The following is a 17,530-nucleotide window of genomic DNA, read 5'->3' as shown; positions in this document are numbered from 1 at the left end:
ATCTCATTTGTTCCATCATTTAGTTTCGATTTTCTTTGTGATGGGCTCATTATCTGAATCTGATCATTTGCGTACCCGTGGCATGCTGCGTAGGCTAACTGGCGTTATGTGACGCTACCTGGCTCTGAGCACTATGGGACTTAACATCTATGGTCATCAGTCCGCTAGAACCTAGAACTACTTAAACCTAACTAACCTAAGGACATCACACAACACCCAGTCATCACGAGGCAGAGAAAATCCCTGACCCCGCCGGGAATCGAACCCGGGAACCCGGGCGCGGGAAGCGAGAACTCTACCGCACGACCACGAGCTGCGGACGTGACGCTACCTGTATATACGTTTTGGTAACGGCTATCAGGCCCCATAATGTTCCTCGGTACGCCCTGTACTGTTTCGTTCTGTTCGCTTTGATCTATCAGTGTTTTTGTATCTACTTAACACTGAATGTGAATTAGAGTTTACTGTCTAATCTCCCGTAATATTTGCTATTATTATTCGTTTTACTGTATTTACTGCAAGTTCGTGCCACTGGATATTAAGTGTTTATAACACGTCTGTTTTGCGCTTAGTACATATGCTATGGTCGGTGTCTAACTGTGTAACAATCTAACGAATGTTGTAACACGTGGCGCCATTACTGGCTTCTGTTAAATCAGTACGAGTACTACGCCGATAATGTTACACGTGTGAAAGGATTTTTTGTGTCCGTGACTGTGTCTAATGGAAATGTATTGACTACTTTTCGACTACTGAGAGATTCTTATTTTAAGGAAACACTAGCAAAACAAGGGGGAATAGAACCGAGGTTCTATGTACAATCAAACAAACTTTAATTATGTAACAAAAAATGGTCACCAGTCTTATTAGACAGAATGGCACCCAGTACTAGGATGAGTCATAAAGAATATTAACTGCGTGAGTTGACTTTACTTGATTCTAAACTACTGTACTGCTGATAAGATACAGGACAGTAGCACAGGTTTGAAAGTAATGTTCCAATGAATTGATTTGAACTACACGGGAGAAGTATTAATGTGTTCAGGCAACAACTGGCTCTCAGTAACATTTACATTACAGTAGGAAAATTATGATAATTATAGGTAAATCATAACTAATGGTTGAGCACTATTGACACGACAATAAGTTCTTGTTCAGTTTAATTGCAGGAAATTATTGCTATTGAAATAGTTATGGATTAATAGTATCTTTTGAACTGATTATTCTTTGCTTTCTCAAGGAATATTCGTTAACTTACATTATTTATCTCAAATGGAATATGTGGCACCTGGATCTAGTATAATTTGAATAATCGTAGCTAGTTGCTTATTTTTGGTGGCTGTTGCTGTAATATGACATTTGAATTTGGCTCAACAACCAGCATGGGAATCCAGAAACCAATTTATCGGTAGCTTCAGATCGTGACTCAAATTTTTAGTTAGAACACAAAATGGGAAACACTGTTAACTGCATTACATATGAAATTGTAAACCCTATTATTTCTGTTAAAAGAATATTTGAAATGGATGATTTAACTGTCCATTAAAACTACATGGAGTAATTCAAAACTAATGCTCACTGAATAACTATGTGCTTTACAACTCCACAAACTTTTGTTAAGGAAAACGATTGCTTTTCAGTTCAGTAAAACAGGATACTCGGATTCATCGTAGCGCTTGGGATAGACCCTGTCTATGTTAATCACTAAGGATCAGATAAGATCGCTGACATATAGTTCACAGAACACAAAATTATTACTGAAAACGAAACTACAAAACTGATCCATGCAGCTATACAGCACTCAATTTGCTAATGGTAGATGAAGGCAGTGGCAGCGTCGATCCCTTGTGCTACTCAGAAAAGGGCGTCAAAATTATGGACGGCTCTTCCTGTGTGACGAGCTCCGAAAATTCTCTTCTTAGCGTCAGATTTTCGTAGCACAGAGCTAATCAAAGAATGCCATGAATAATAAGCCCTATTACTTCCTTATCCGAGGCTGCGTTACATAATGTTTCAGCTCTTCTCGCCTCTTTCGGTACACAAGATACGCACCCATTGGCTGCTAGCAACCGACTGACTCATGCCACACAAGGGACCTTGCAGTTCGACCGCCTGATCAACCTTTTCTATTCCTGCCTAGCCAGTTCCGTTACGAAAGGATTTCCCTGCAAGTTTTAGATGATTACAAAACTACTGTTCCTATGGATGAACCAGTATTACAATTAAATCTTTAGCTTTCACATTCTTTTAAAGCACATTACTTTGGAAATTATATTAGTTTATGTAATTAAAATTACATAAATTATTATAAATGAAGAATAAACCATTTACATCGAAAGTTACTTCAAAGAACACAGTTATACAGATGTCTTATTAAGTAAAAATTGAAAAATTATTTAGATAAGACCACTATAGGTAATATCGATAACTGTGTTTCATCCACTGTATGTAATGCAAGCGCATACAGTAGTATATATAAATGCGCGATGTGGGCGAGTTATAAAATTTCTTTACCTTTGATACTTCCTGGTGTATTAAAATTGTGCACCAGTCTGGGATTTGAATCCAGGATGTTTACCTTTCACAGACATGTGCTCATCAATTGAACTTACTAGGAAGCCTCGTGACCAAGAGCTTTATTTCAGCCAGTACATCTGCTACATTCCCACCTTCACTAAAGTTCTTCTGCAAAACTTTTGAGGCTGGCACTCGTGGAAGAAAGGATAATGAGGAGACATGGCTCAGCCAGAGCTTGGGGAATTGTTTCGAGAATTAAATTTTACTGTGCAGATAGTTTCCGCTGATATGAAACTTCCTGGCAGATTAAAACTGTGTACCAGATCGGGACTCGAACCCAGGACCTTTGCCCTTCGTGGGGGTGCTCTTCAAGTGAGCTACTTCAGAACGACTCATGATCCATTCTCACCAGTAACTAATCTGAGATGAGGAGTGGATGACTTACATTTCTTAACATTTTTCTTATAAGCCTCAGGCTGGTATCTGCTTTCTGTACATTGTGTTTTATGTAGGACGCTCCGTATGCCCACTCCAAGGTATTTTGTGGTAGTTGCTGTGTCCAGCAATAGTGAAATAAGAAAGTACCGCATTTCTTCTGATACGCATGTGCCGTGCGTCATATCTGTTTACATCTAGCCTCCGTACCAATCTATGGTTGTCTGCAATTCGCTAAAGTCTACCAGCACTGCTATTTTCTTCTTATAGACAACCACATCATCTGTGACAGTCCATTGCGCATTATAATAAGTAACTTGCGTATGTTTTGTACATATACCGCTAGTCTCCACCCAAAACACCCACCAAGCCTGTAAACTTAATGGTGAATATGTACTGTATTAAAATGAAACTTTATTGTAGATTGACAGCTCTATTGCATGACTGCGCAGTAAAACGATACAAACTGCCAAACCTTAAGGTATCTGCACGATTTTTGATCATTGTGAGCCGGAACACGAATAACTGAGTGAGTGGAAATGTGTTTTGATACCAGCACAGGAAAGCACACCACTATCTAAATCAGACTTGCCCTCCCTATACTAACTGCAATAAACAACACCGTACAAATTCTCCATAAAGCTTTTCCCAGACAGTTCTGCCCTGGGCTGCACCGAAAATCAGATGTCTGATATCATCATGCCAACTTACATGCAATAGAAACTATTTTCATGATTTAACCCATGTCATACTTGCTTATTATGAAAAGCAACTAGCATCCACCATCCTCTTGTCGATAGGAAAGGTTTTGCAACATCCACTGGTCCACATACGGGAAAGTTTCATTGTACCTGTATTGAGAGTGATTGCTGTTGTAAGCTGCACGTCTATGAAGGAACACTGCCACTAACACGACAGCTAATTCTGCACCCCACACAAAGTGAAGTGCACACCGTATGGGCATTCCAATACCGTGACAGCTATTCGTGTGAGAGTAGAATAGAAGTACATTAGTTCAGCGGCATCAGTATAGAAACCGCACTGACACCGGGTTATTAATAGCTCCTGGCCAAAGCAGTACATACGACTGAGCCAGGAAATAGTGCACTTTGGATTGAAAGGTGCGGTTTTCGATAACACATCAGTCAGTCAAAGGACTTACATGCCTGTCACGTCTTTAACCTCTATTAATGGTTTCTTGTGCAGTGTCCAACAATGTACTTCAAAATTGTAGCTTAATACTGCCTTGTTCATTAGTCAGGGCACTGAATATATTTGGTAAGTTGGCTACAGAACTGTAAATAGTGTTGCAGTCTGTGTAACTCATTTCCACGCTTTTTACTTGTAAGCTAATTACTTTACAAAAGTAAATATCACTTAAGTGCAAATATTTCACAGGAAAACTGCTGTTCATATTCCACTTGCGTTCTTACAACTCCAGTATAAACGTTGCAGAGCATACATACACTATGTGATGAAAAATATGGCGCCCACCATCGGTAATGCCGGAATTCAATATGGTGTTGGCCCACCCTTAGCCTTTATGGCGGCTTCCACTCTCGCTGGCATACGTTGAATCAGGTGCTGAGAGGTTTCTTGGGGAATGGCAGCCCATTATTCACGGATTGATGCACTGATGACAAGTATCGATGTCGATCGGTTTGACCTGGCACGAAGTCGGCATTCCAAAACATCCCCAATGTGTTTCATTGGATTCAGGGCAGGACTCTGTGCAGGCTATTCTATTACAGGGATGTTACTGTCGAGTAACTACTCCGCCACGGGCCGTGCATTATGAACAGGTGCTCGTATTGAAACATGCAATCGCCAACCCGGAATGCTCTTCAACATTGGGCAACAAGAGGGTGCTTACAACATCAATGTAGGTCTGTTCTATGATAGTGCCACGCAAAACAACAAGGGATGTAAGCCCCCTCCATGAAAAACAAGACCACATCATAACACCATCGCCTCCGAATTTTACTGTTGGCACTATACATTCTGGCAGATGACGTTCACTGGGTATTCGCCATACCCATGCCCTGCCATTGGATCGCCACATTGTGTACCGTGATTCGTCACTCCATATGTTTTTTCCACTGTTCAATTGTCCAATATTTACGCTCTTTATACCGAGCGAGGCGTCGTTTGGCATTTACCGGCGCGATGTGTGGCTTACGATCAGCCGCTCGACCATGAAATCCACGTTTTCTCACCTTCCGTCTAACTGTCACAGTACTTGCAGTGGATCCTGATTGAATTCGTGTGTGATGATCTGGACAGATGTCTGCCCATTACACATTACGACCCTCTTCAACTGTCGACGGTCTGTGTCAGTCAACAACGGAGGTCGGCCTGTACGCTTTTGTGCCGTACGTGTCCCTTCACGTTTCCACATCGGAAACTGTGGACGTAGGGATGTTTAAGGGCGTGGAAACCTCGCTTACAGGCATGTGAGACAAGTGATACCCAATCACCTGACCACGTTCGAAGTCTGTGAGTTCTACGGAGCGCCCCATTCTGCTGTCTCGCCGGCCGCGGTGGTCTAGCGGTTCTGGCGCTGCAGTCCGGAACCGCGAGGACTGCTACGGTCGCAGGTTCGAATCCTGCCTCGGGCATGGGTGTGTGTGATGTCCTTAGGTTAGTTAGGTTTAAGTAGTTCTAAGTTCTAGGGGACTTATGACCTAAGATGTTGAGTCCCATAGTGCTCAGAGCCATTTGAACCATCTGCTGTCTCACGATGTCTAATGACTACTGAGGTCGCTGATATGGAGTAACTGGCAGTAGTTTTTGGGGTGTCCGGATACTTTTTATCACATAGTGTAGTACAAAATATTACTTGTTAGCATGAAGACCGCCTAGCAGCACCAAACAACTAGAAAGCATAGATTAATACCATGCGCTTTAGTGAAGAAGACGTCTATCAAGGTAGTTTATAAAATCAGTGATACGGTTACGAAATTGTAAATCTGTTTGCATGTCTCTCATGTCTGCAGTATAATGTAAAATGTTGTGTATCGTTATATGTCGCAGTTTTTTTTAGCGGTAAACTTAGAAGATATAGGGTATTAATAAGGAGAAATCATACACACGCTTACCACTGTATGCTTGCTGTCACGTGCTACCGCAGTAATGGTAATATGTTCCCTGCATTTTTTTTTTACTTTTATAGAACAATTAAGTTACAACACTAGTATTGCATACGTGTTTTTTACTCCAAATTAATAGATAATTGAGACAATTTTTATTTTGAGGCGTAGCTCTGATCTTAAGTTTGCTATCAGAGATTGCGCATTACACAAGCAACATGCATTTCCTTTCCCCGATTTTTCCTTTTTTTTCACAAACATAACACATCAATTGCACCTGAAGCAGTTGTTTCTTTAATACTTTAGGGTTGGCACACTGATGCTTTTTTCTTCACACCTGTTGAATAATACTGTTTCTGGGAGCTGATTTTAGCTTGGTGATATCTGTATGTCACGTTCTTTTGCGGAATAATGTAGACTACTGGAATGAGATAGATATATTTCTCGGGGTTTAACATAATACTTCTGTATAATACTTATATCACTGTCTCCATTGGTGCCTGTATGTTTACACAAGTGCTGTAGAGATAAATAATCTCCACATAGTTCACTGGTAAATAATCAAAACTGAAAACATACAGAATAGAGTTTACAAACTTTTGGTGTGCTTGCCTGTCTGGGAGTTTTAATTTTATCCTAACCGAAGCTCGTTTTTCTTATTACCACAGTCGACGAACTGCAGAACGTAACAAAACAGCGGACTTGTAATCTGAGTCATAATTTATGCTGCCTAGAACAGGTTGACACTGAGTGCAGCAGAGCATCTTTTAAGCAATACTCTTTGTTGGAATTTAACACATTTAGGCAGTTTCCTACGTAGTTATAAATCTTAACTTCTAGTCTGATAATACCACGTTCTTTAGCCAAGGAAGACATAAAAGATTGCAGTAGACGCATATCAGGTCACTTCATAAAATTGATAAAATAGTTACCGACGACTTCGTTAACTTCTGGACTTACGATATGACATAAATTTGTTATACAGGGTGAGGTAGCTACGTCATAGCACCACTTGTATCTCCCCAACCATAATAGATACAAAGATGCCGTTTGGACACTGAATTGCAGGGAAAGGGGATTCCTGAACACATCATATTTCATGTTTGTGCTACTTTTTATTACACAGATATGAGGCCATCTTTGTTTTTTTTAAATGGAACCCTATGTTAAATTTTAGCGTAGCATGATGGGCTTAGAAAGACGATTTCAAAAATATGTATATCATAATATTTAGGCGAATAGTTTTGAGACAGAGATATGTTCCGATATCGTGTTCATCCTTCGAAGCGGCGTTGTCCAGTGCGAAATTTCCTGTTGTGTATAGTACATGGTAAACGTTGCGAGTCCGTCCTTACACAAATACACCCATTTACTCGACAATAGTAATACATACTGCGATATTTTACGCAAAAGTTAACTGATGATATCGCGCAAATGTTATTCAGTTATTTGACAACTGTGAGACCGAAATAGTAGACAACATACAGTATTAAACTACTACAAAATGTTAAATAGTTAGAGTAACAGAAATACAAATGTAAATGAGGAGGCCCTTAAAGATCACAATTATTTCGTACTTATTTGTTTTTTTAGTTGAAAATATTTACTATTGATCACAAAACGAAGCAAATACACACAAAGATGCAAAATACATACTGTACATGATACAAAACTTTAATGAAGCATGTGGTCAAAATGCTTCCCCTCTGCTCCAATGAACATTTGCAATCGCCGTTCGAATGATTTGTGGACGGCTGCGAGGTTGTCACGTGAGATATCAGCTCACGCTTCGATGATACGTTGGATGGCTAGTTGGTATTTGAGCATACACTTTATGTTTGATTGCTCCCCACAGAAAAAAGTCAAGAGGGGTCAAATCAGGAGACCGGGCTTGACACTTCACTTCAACTCGTCGTCCTGTCCAACAATCCGGGAACTTTTCATTTAACAGCTCTGTTGCCACACTGGAAGAGTGAGCTGGACAGCCGTCATGTTGGAACCACATGCACTGACGCTTAGTTAGTGGTACCTCTTCCCGCAATTGCCGCGCGGGATTAGCGGAGAGGTCTAAGGCGCTGCAGTCATGGTCTGTGCGGCTGGTTCCGGTGGAGGTTCGAATCCTCCCTCGGGCATGGGTATGCGTGTTTGTCCTTAGGGTAATTTAGGTTAAAGTAGTGTGTAAGGTTAGGGACTGATGACATTAGCAGTTAAGTCCCATAAGATTTCACACACATTTGATTTTTTTCAGCAAATTTGGCACTACGTTTCGCAGGAACTGTGCATAGTTACTGCCATGTAGTATACCCGGCGTGAAGTACGGCCCTACAATGACATTTCCGACGATGCCGCACCACACGTTAACATTCCACAGTTGCTGATTCTGTACCTGTTGAAGCCAGTGAGGGTTCTCTATTGAATAGTAATGCATATTATGCCAATTCACATTACCGAGGTTAGTGAAAGTCTCTTCATCAGTAAAATGCAAGCGTTGAAAAACCGTTGGATCATATTGTAGGCGCTGCAAAGCAAACCGGCAAAATTCTTCGCGCCGTTCGGAATCCACACCGGAGAGTGGTTGATGTAATAAGAGGTGAAAAGGTGTGATCTATGTCAGTGAAATATGCGTAGAACACCTCTCTGACTTATACCACGTTTCGAGGAGATACGCCGCGACGAAACAGCAGGGTCGTTATGCGCCAAAGCCACAACACAATCTTCGTGTACCTCGCCAGTAGCAGTTTTCTGCCTTGTCCTCTGTATGGCGTGCCATGATACCGATTCAAGTAGTTTCTTGCAAATAAGTGCAAGAAGCTGGCGCGTAGGACGCTCACGATCAGGAAACAGCTCTCCATATTGCTTTATTGCTCTAACAGCATTTCTTCTGTTTTAACCATACACTTGAAGCATATCTAACTTTTCTTCGTTGGTGTACATGTATGCTCCAAGAAACTGTGATGGAAATGCGATGTCTCATTACCCCAGAAGCATATTTATACCTTAGAATGAGATTTTCACTCTGTAGCGGAGTGTGCGCTGATACGAAACTTCCTGGCAGATTAAAACTGTGTGCCCGACCGAGACTCGAACTCGGGACCTTTGCCTTCGCGGGCATGGGCTCTACCAACTGAGCTACCGAAGCACGACTCACGCCCGGTGCTCACAGCTTCACTTCTGCCAGTACCTCGTCTCCTACCTTCCAAACTTTACAGAAGCTCTCCTGCGAACCTTGCAGAACTAGCACTCCTGAAAGAAAGGATATTGCGGAGACATGGCTTAGCCACAGCCTGGGGGATTTTTCCAGAATGAGATTTTCACTCTGCAGCGGAGTGTGCGCTGATACGAAATTTCCTGGCAGATTAAAACTGTGTGCCCGACCGAGACTCGAACTCGGGACCTTTGCCTAGTTCTGCAAGGTTCACAGGAGAGCTTCTGTAAAGTTTGGAAGGTAGGAGACGAGGTACTGGCAGAAGTGAAGCTGTGAGTACTGGGCGTGAGTCGTGCTTCGGTAGCTCAGTTGGTAGAGCACTTGCCTGCGCAAGGCAAAGGTCCCGAGTTCGAGTCTCGGTCGGGCACACAGTTTTAATCTGCCAGGAAGTTTCGTATCAGCGCACACTGCGCTGCAGAGTGAAAATCTCATTCTGGAAACATCCCCCAGGCTGTGGCTAAGCCATGTCTCCGCAATATCCTTTCTTTCAGGAGTGCTAGTTCTGCAAGGTTCTCAGGAGAGCTTCTGTAAAGTTTGGAAGGTAGGAGACGAGGTACTGGCAGAAGTGAAGCTGTGAGTACCGGGCGTGAGTCGTGCTTCGGTAGCTCAGTTGGTAGAGCTCTTGCCCGCGAAGGCAAAGGTCCCGAGTTCGAGTCTCGGTCGGGCACACAGTTTTAATCTGCCAGGAAGTTTCGTATCAGCGCACACTCCGCTGCAGAGTGAAAATCTCATTCTGGAAACATCCCCCAGGCTGTGGCTGAGCCATGTCTCCGCAATATCCTTTCTTTCAGGAGTGCTAGTTCTGCAAGGTTCGCAGGATAGCTTCTGTAAAGTTTGGAAGGTAGGAGACGAGGTACTGGCAGAAGTGAAGCTGTGAGTACCGGGCGTGAGTCTTGCTTCGGTAGCTCATGTGGTAGAGCACTTGCCCGCGAAAGGCAAAGGTCCCGAGTTCGAGTCTCGGTCGGGCACACAGTTTTAATCTGCCAGGAAGTTTCATATTTATACCTTTCTTTCGCTACCTCGTGCGTCACCTTGCGGCGATATCGAGAAGCACGAAAACAACGCCTTCCCTGTTACGTTCCTCAGTGGTGAACAGGAAAGGTCGCATTGAAAAGCGCCGCTTCGAAGGACGAATACGATACGGGAAAAAATCTGTGTCTCAAAAACTATTCGCCTAAAGATTATGATGTACACATATTTGAAAACGTCTCTTTAAGACCATCAGCCGGCCGGTGTGGCCGAGCGGTTCTAGGCGCTTCAGTCTGGAACCGCGCGATCACTACGGTCGCAGGTTCGAATCCTGCCTCGGGCATGGATGTGTGTGATGTCCTTAGGTTAGTTAGGTTTAAGTAGTTCTAAATTCTAGGGGACTGATGACCTCCGATATTAATTCCCATAGTGCTCGGAGCCATTAAAGGCCATCAAGTTACGTTAAAATTTAACATAGGGTTCCATCTAATGAAACAAAGATGACCTCATATCTCTGTAATAAAAAATAGCACAAACATGAAATGTGATGTATTCAAGTAGTCCTAGTCCCTGCAATTCACTGTACAAACGGCATCTGCGTATCTATTACGGTTGGGGAGATACAAGGGGTGTTACGACTTAGCTGCCTCGCCCTGTATATCCTTACCCTACAGATGCAGGGTAATGTCATATGGTTTGGACTGGCATTACTGCTTCCCTAATAGTCTTCTTCTTGCACACAAAGGCATTGGTGTAATGTTCGATAATGACACATGTCCATTATGTTCAAAATCCCAGCAATATCTTGTGCTATGTACAGTCGTGCTCAAAAGTATCCGAACGACCTGAATTGCATTTCGCCTGATTCGCATGCAACCGGCATAACGCAGCTGTCTATCAGGTCCTCTAATCGCTCCTTGGTACTGTCGTTTGACTATTGAAAATGTTTCCAACAAGTCACCACTAGAAAACACTGCTCTGTATCGCAATAACTCAAGACGTAAAGTAATACCACGATGCTACAAATATCAGACAACACCTCATCCCAGATAAGACTGTCCTTAAGGCTTGTAAGCTCACATTAATTACAATAAATGACATACTTGAAATGTTACCACTCTCATTATTACGTCAGATAGGTAATGCACGTAGTAAGTTCGTCGTATTCATGATTTACTCTTGGAAGTAACATACCGTACTTATTATTTAACACAAAATGACATTAAAAATTGAAGTTGTTTACAAGCAGCTAGTTGAGAATATGTATGAAGTTCAAATGACACGACGAACCGTCTCGTTCTGCATATGGATTCAAACCCAGGTCATGCAGACTAAGCAAAGATTTCGTGACTGACGGAAACTAACAGTCATTCCTGATTAGGCATACAGAGAGTGATATACCTCGATTTTAGACAGTATAAGTTAACTTTAAATTACATAACGCAGACATTTTTAACGGACGCGAATTCCTACCCAGCATCTACTGTCCCTGTTAACGAACTACGAGAGATGTTAAATAGTGCTTCTTAGCAAGTAACTTACTTGAAATGCCGTGAGGTAAAGCTTTGTGTTGGACAGGGATTCGAACCCAGAACCTAATCGGATTGATATCGAAGCACAATCAACAGTGACATATCGGATTTTCTCGGCAGTAGCTAGATGTTTTAACTGAAATGACGAGACGAAACATTAATTTTTTCCTTCCCAGGACTCCAACCCGGCACCTATCGCTGTTATATTCTAGAGAAAACGAACGTTAAATATGGGTTTGTTGCAACAGCAGCGACATGTGAGCATGTTTGAACTAGAATTAATATGACGAAGAATTCAATGCTGACTGGGAATAGAGCCCCACACATATCGTTGTTGACTACACACAAAGAGACGTCAGCTATCGAATTTTTCTCCACCAGCAACTCGGAATAACATCTTGAACTTACAGTGATCTCGCAAACAGTTCTGTGTCTCACTGGGAGTTAAAAACGTCAAATATCGTTAGTGTTGACAACGAATGAAAATACATTAAACATCAAGATTATTATCCAGCAGCAGATAGGTGTTCTCATGCTAGAGCTTCACAATGCATAATGAAATCTTTAGTGCCGGACGAGGATTCGAACCCATTCACGCACAACATGTGGAGATGTTGAGGAATCTGCAGTTTTGAACAAACAACAAATTGTAGCCGAACTGTATTGTCACGAAGGGATTAAATTCCGCGTTAAGGGCGGTCTGAGTTGCATTCCCAGTTCAGAACCAATTTTATCGACATACAGAAGCCAAAATAAAACATGGAATAAGTGTCCTGTGACCCTCCATATCGTTTGTTTCGTCACCAGAAATAAATAACTAGTATAAGAAAGGATGGAGTTTCTATAGGTCGCCACTCCAGACTTCATTGTGGTACAAACTAACGTCTACTTGGTAGAGAAGGAATACCATTTTTAATGTGTATTTCAGACCACAGTGCCATTATATCTTCTACACTTGGTGTAGGCAGAAGAGAATGGAATCTGTCTCTCCCTATATAAAATCATTGATAGGAGTTGGAATAGAACCCAGACCGCAGGTATATGAATCTATCATCAGTCCAACAGACCACCAAATCCTCTTACATGTGACTCATTTTTCTATCGTAACGGCGCCACACTGGATGAGAATTCTGACACACAGGCTCCCTGTAGTAATTTGCAGCATGTTAAGTAAATTCATTTACTTGGTTGACCGAATCACCATGAACTAGCTGCCTCGGCTACCCAGTGCATACATTCGACTCTATTTTGTAATCACCGAAATGAAGTCACGTAACTGCCACCTACACAGAACAGCCAACAATGTTGGATGCAGAAATTTAAATAGGAAGTGTTCCTTTTCACTTGAGCTACTCTATTGCGCTTTCTGTTTGTTGAAAACGTCGTGCAGTGCAAAAGAAAAGCTGTAACTGTTTGCCTCTCAGAAGTCTAGACGCGGCCATACGCAAGAACTCACAGCGCAGTGGAATGCAGAAGTTCTGAAGGAATTGTTGTTGAGTTCTGGAGCTGTTGTAGCTAAGTGTCAGGTAGTAGCATAATGGTAAGTGTCGTGCACTGTAGATAAGATGTCGCGAGTTCGAGTACATTCACTGCTACGTTTTTTTAAACGCAATTTTGCTGTCTGCTTAAGTTATCAATCTGAAGGAACTTTGAACATAATTCCCTTCACTTTTCAAACCAAAATAGTCGCATGTCAAAAAAGGGCTAACTTCTGCGACATTTTGTTCTTTTCAGGTTTAATAAACAGCCAGGCAGCAGATGCATCTCGAAACTTTTGTATTACGTATGGGCAGAGCGCATCGTGCCAAAAGTACGTCAGAAAAGTATTTTCTACATTAGCTGTCGCGTGGTAGTGGCATTTTATTCTTCTTCAAACCTTGTTTGACAGCTTTAACTCAGAACAAGTTTTATACATGGATGTACTCAATAAACTGCATGTGCATTGCCAGACTGTTATAGATAACATCAGAGAATTCGCATATATCGTTGATGATTAATATCTCTCTCATGTTTACTATTGTTTTTACAACACTAAATGAAAACTTACGAAAATGGTGCACTGTATTATAAGAAATGAAATAAAAGTATCCATGATAACCTTACAACGAAAGTCTGTTTTAATAAAACTGAGTATCTGTACACAAGCGTGCCTCTATGGACTCGAATTTGTAAAATACTACTCATTTAGATTTTGATTGGGTCTGTGTTTAATTGGTATGCTGTGACATACTCAATGGGTATACAAAAGTGGCATTTTATAAATAACGTTACATATTCCTAGAACCAAACATTTGCTTGCCAGCAGCGGAAAGAGGCGTTACCTGTTGTGAAGCATTGTAAGTTTTTCACCGTTGCACTATGAGCCGAAAGTATTTTCTTGCAATTTCCTTATCGATGTTTGATCTGACTGCTTGTAGCTCTTCCACAGAAGGGGTAGAAACGTTACAGTCAGTGAGACTGGAACTGCGAAACGTAACAGCCCCTTTTTCACAGGTCAGCATGTTACCAAACAGCTGGCGAAGAGGTATGTGGTTCAAAATGGCTCTGAGCACTATGGAACTCAACTGCTGTGGTCATAAGTCCCCTAGAACTTAGAACTACTTAAACCTAACTAACCTAAGGACAGCACACAACATCCAGCCATCACGGGGCAGAGAAAATCCCTGACCTCGCCGGGAATCGAACCCGGGAACCCGGGCGGGGGAAGCGAGAACGCTACCGTACGACCACGAGATGCGGGCGAAGAGGTATGTGTCTTACCTTCATCGTACGAGGCCAATATGTGCTAGAACTTGTAAACCGCTATTTAAAGGAGGAGATTAGTTGCGATTTCCACGTGCAACGACTTTCCTGGGCTGAAAACATTTACAATCTTTTATTACACCTCAAGCGATAATAACTCAGATTATTAAATGGAAATGACAGGTGAAATCAAGTGAACTTTGAGGCTTATTTCCGTGCACACCAGGAATTAACTCGTCGATCACAGAGTAGCCAAACATAACATGCCTTGTTGCTAAATCTCAGTTACAGTACCAGCAGGAAAAAGACGAACCGATGTGATCCTACAGCGGGCTGGGAAGTGACCATATCTGGCGTCTCCAAGTCGCGGCTGCTACGGCCTGGAATACGTTATGCGTCTGATTCGCATTTCTGTAACTAGGTTTAGGGATTGGAGCGTAGTTACTAATAATACTCAGAACTGACTGCAAACTAAGCGTCATAAGTGTCAGTAACTCTCATAGTTGTTTTTATATTTCTTTTGTAAGTATACTCAAAACTAAGAACTCATCCACAGAAATTTTCGTGCCTCGTGGATAGTCGAGCACGACAAACAAATATAAAAAAAAAGAATTTGTGGTTTTGTGTGTGTGTGTGTGTGTGTGTGTGTGTGTGTGTGTGTGTGTGTGTGTGTGACAGAGAGAGAGAGAGAGAGAGAAAAATAAAAAAGAATGAGAGAGAGAGAGTAAAAAATTGTTCTAAAGAAATTGAATCATTGTATGTAAGGAAATCTTTCATTAAAATAACACGTTCCACATCATTACGAAGTGTCGTATTCATGATCTATGGAACAAGAATTAATCGAATGTAATCTAATCTAACCATGTCATATTGAGAAATAGCAATGAAGAGTCATGAATTACTGAAACTTTTGCCGATTCCAGTAACCAAATCTAAACTTGACAATAAAAGACGACAATTTTTGTAATAAGCCGGGACTCCTATCAAGACCCTTCGTCCCAGTTAACTAGCCACGAAACATGTCTGATATACCTCCATTCTGAAGTAACAAAGTATACATGCATTTACAGACGAAGCGCATGATGTGGAGTTCTGTGACGGAGATACGAACCCAACACATAATCGGATTGTTAACTAAGTAAAATCAAATGTTACGTATAGGTTTTTCTTACCAGCTGCTAGGTGTTTGAATCTGAAATAATGATACAAACTTTCGTGCCTAAGCGACAATCGAACTGCACACCTATCCTGCATCCATGAATGTGGCTTAAGTATCAGCTGCTTACTCACCAACAGTAAGATGTGTGCGTGTTTGACCAGAAATAACGGCATCTAATGCGGTTGTTGGCAACACATAAACAGACATTAAAAATCCACGTTAATTTTCACTAGCAGGCCGGTAAGCACGTGATAGGGCTTGAAATATTATTATTATGAATATTTTTGTATTGGATCAGTATTCGGACCCACATACTATCTTTGGAGGAGACCTAGAGAAGATTTCTGGCGGAACCAACTGTCGCAGGTGCAATGCGTTGGTACAGGCATTTACTTTTAAGAGTCACAAAAAGATTTGCTTTACCTCTGGTAACCTCAAGAGAAAGACGTTATAATCCAGAATCCGCATTAAACATCACGTTCCTTCATTACCAACTGGGCAGAGCCGGTTTACGTTGGGAAATGACATAGCGGAAGTCCTGGTAAACAGAAATACTGTCTCCAGTAATCTTACTTACATTAGAAAATTTTATTTTATTTGATGAAACGATAGCCATTTAAAGGAACAGGGCTCTTATTTTACTGATACTTGATTGAACTAGAGACGCTGAAAATTTGGTGCTGGACAGTGATTCGAATCCGTAGCTCCTCTTTCGAGGACCTTAATCTCTCGGAACAGTATAGTTCAATCATTTCGTTCCTATTCCCAAAACTGCAATCTCCTCCAAAGATAGTATGTGGGTCCGAATACTGATCCAATACAAAAATATTCATAATAATAATATTTCAAGCCCTATCACGTGCTTACCGGCCTGCTAGTGAAAATTAACGTGGATTTTTAATGTCTGTTTATGTGTTGCCAACAACCGCATTAGGTGCCGTTATTTCTGGTCAAACACGCACACATCTTACTGTTGGTGAGTAAGCAGCTGATACTTAAGCCACATTCGTGGATGCAGGATAGGTGTGCAGTTCGATTGTCGCTTAGGCACGAAAGTTTGTATCATTATTTCAGATTCAAACACCTAGCAGCTGGTAAGGAAAACCTATACGTAACATTTGATTTTACTTAGTTACCAATCCGATTATGTGTTGGGTTCGTATCTCCGTCACAGAACTCCACATCATGCACTTCGTCTTTGAATGCATCTGCACTTTGTTAATTCAGAATGGAGGTATATCAGACATGTTTCGTGGTCAGTTAACAGGGACGAAGGGTCTTGATAGGAGTCCCGGTTTATTACAAAAATTGTCGTCTTTTATTGTCAAGTTTAGATTTGGTTACTGGAATTGGCAAAAGTTTCCGTAATTCATGACTCTTCATTGCTATTTCTCAATATGACATGAAATGTAGTATGATTATATATGCTCAATCATTGTAGCTCATTAAGTTAACTGAAACCGCTTATAGGAAGGGAATCCGATGCATTTATGTCCTACCCCTTCCCTCCCCCCCCCCCCCCAAATTGGCTTACCTATGATGATTACAATTTTTTCTTAATGATTTTATTGAAGGGAATGATACATAATAGATTGAAAAAGATGCAGTATATTTCCCCTTCAGAGCGGAGTTTAAAATACTTCATTCGCTGATACAAAATTTATTAAGTCAAAAATTCCCTTACGTGGCTAAAACAGAGTCCCAGCACGTGATGAAATGGGAGATCTACATTTAATGCAAGCAGAAAACAGTCAGCATGGAGGGAACAGCACTCCCATCCCTTCCTTATGTACATTGTACTCAGGGAAGCGTTGTCGAAAACTCTCACAGTCAAATACCGTTCAGAAGTTGCTTTTGGGATAAAAACATTCTCAGCCTTCCG

The sequence above is a fragment of the Schistocerca cancellata genome, chromosome 3 (genome assembly GCF_023864275.1).
Source record: "Schistocerca cancellata isolate TAMUIC-IGC-003103 chromosome 3, iqSchCanc2.1, whole genome shotgun sequence".
In the NCBI taxonomy this organism is placed as follows: Eukaryota; Metazoa; Arthropoda; class Insecta; order Orthoptera; family Acrididae; genus Schistocerca; species Schistocerca cancellata.
This window is presented reverse-complemented; position numbering follows the sequence as displayed.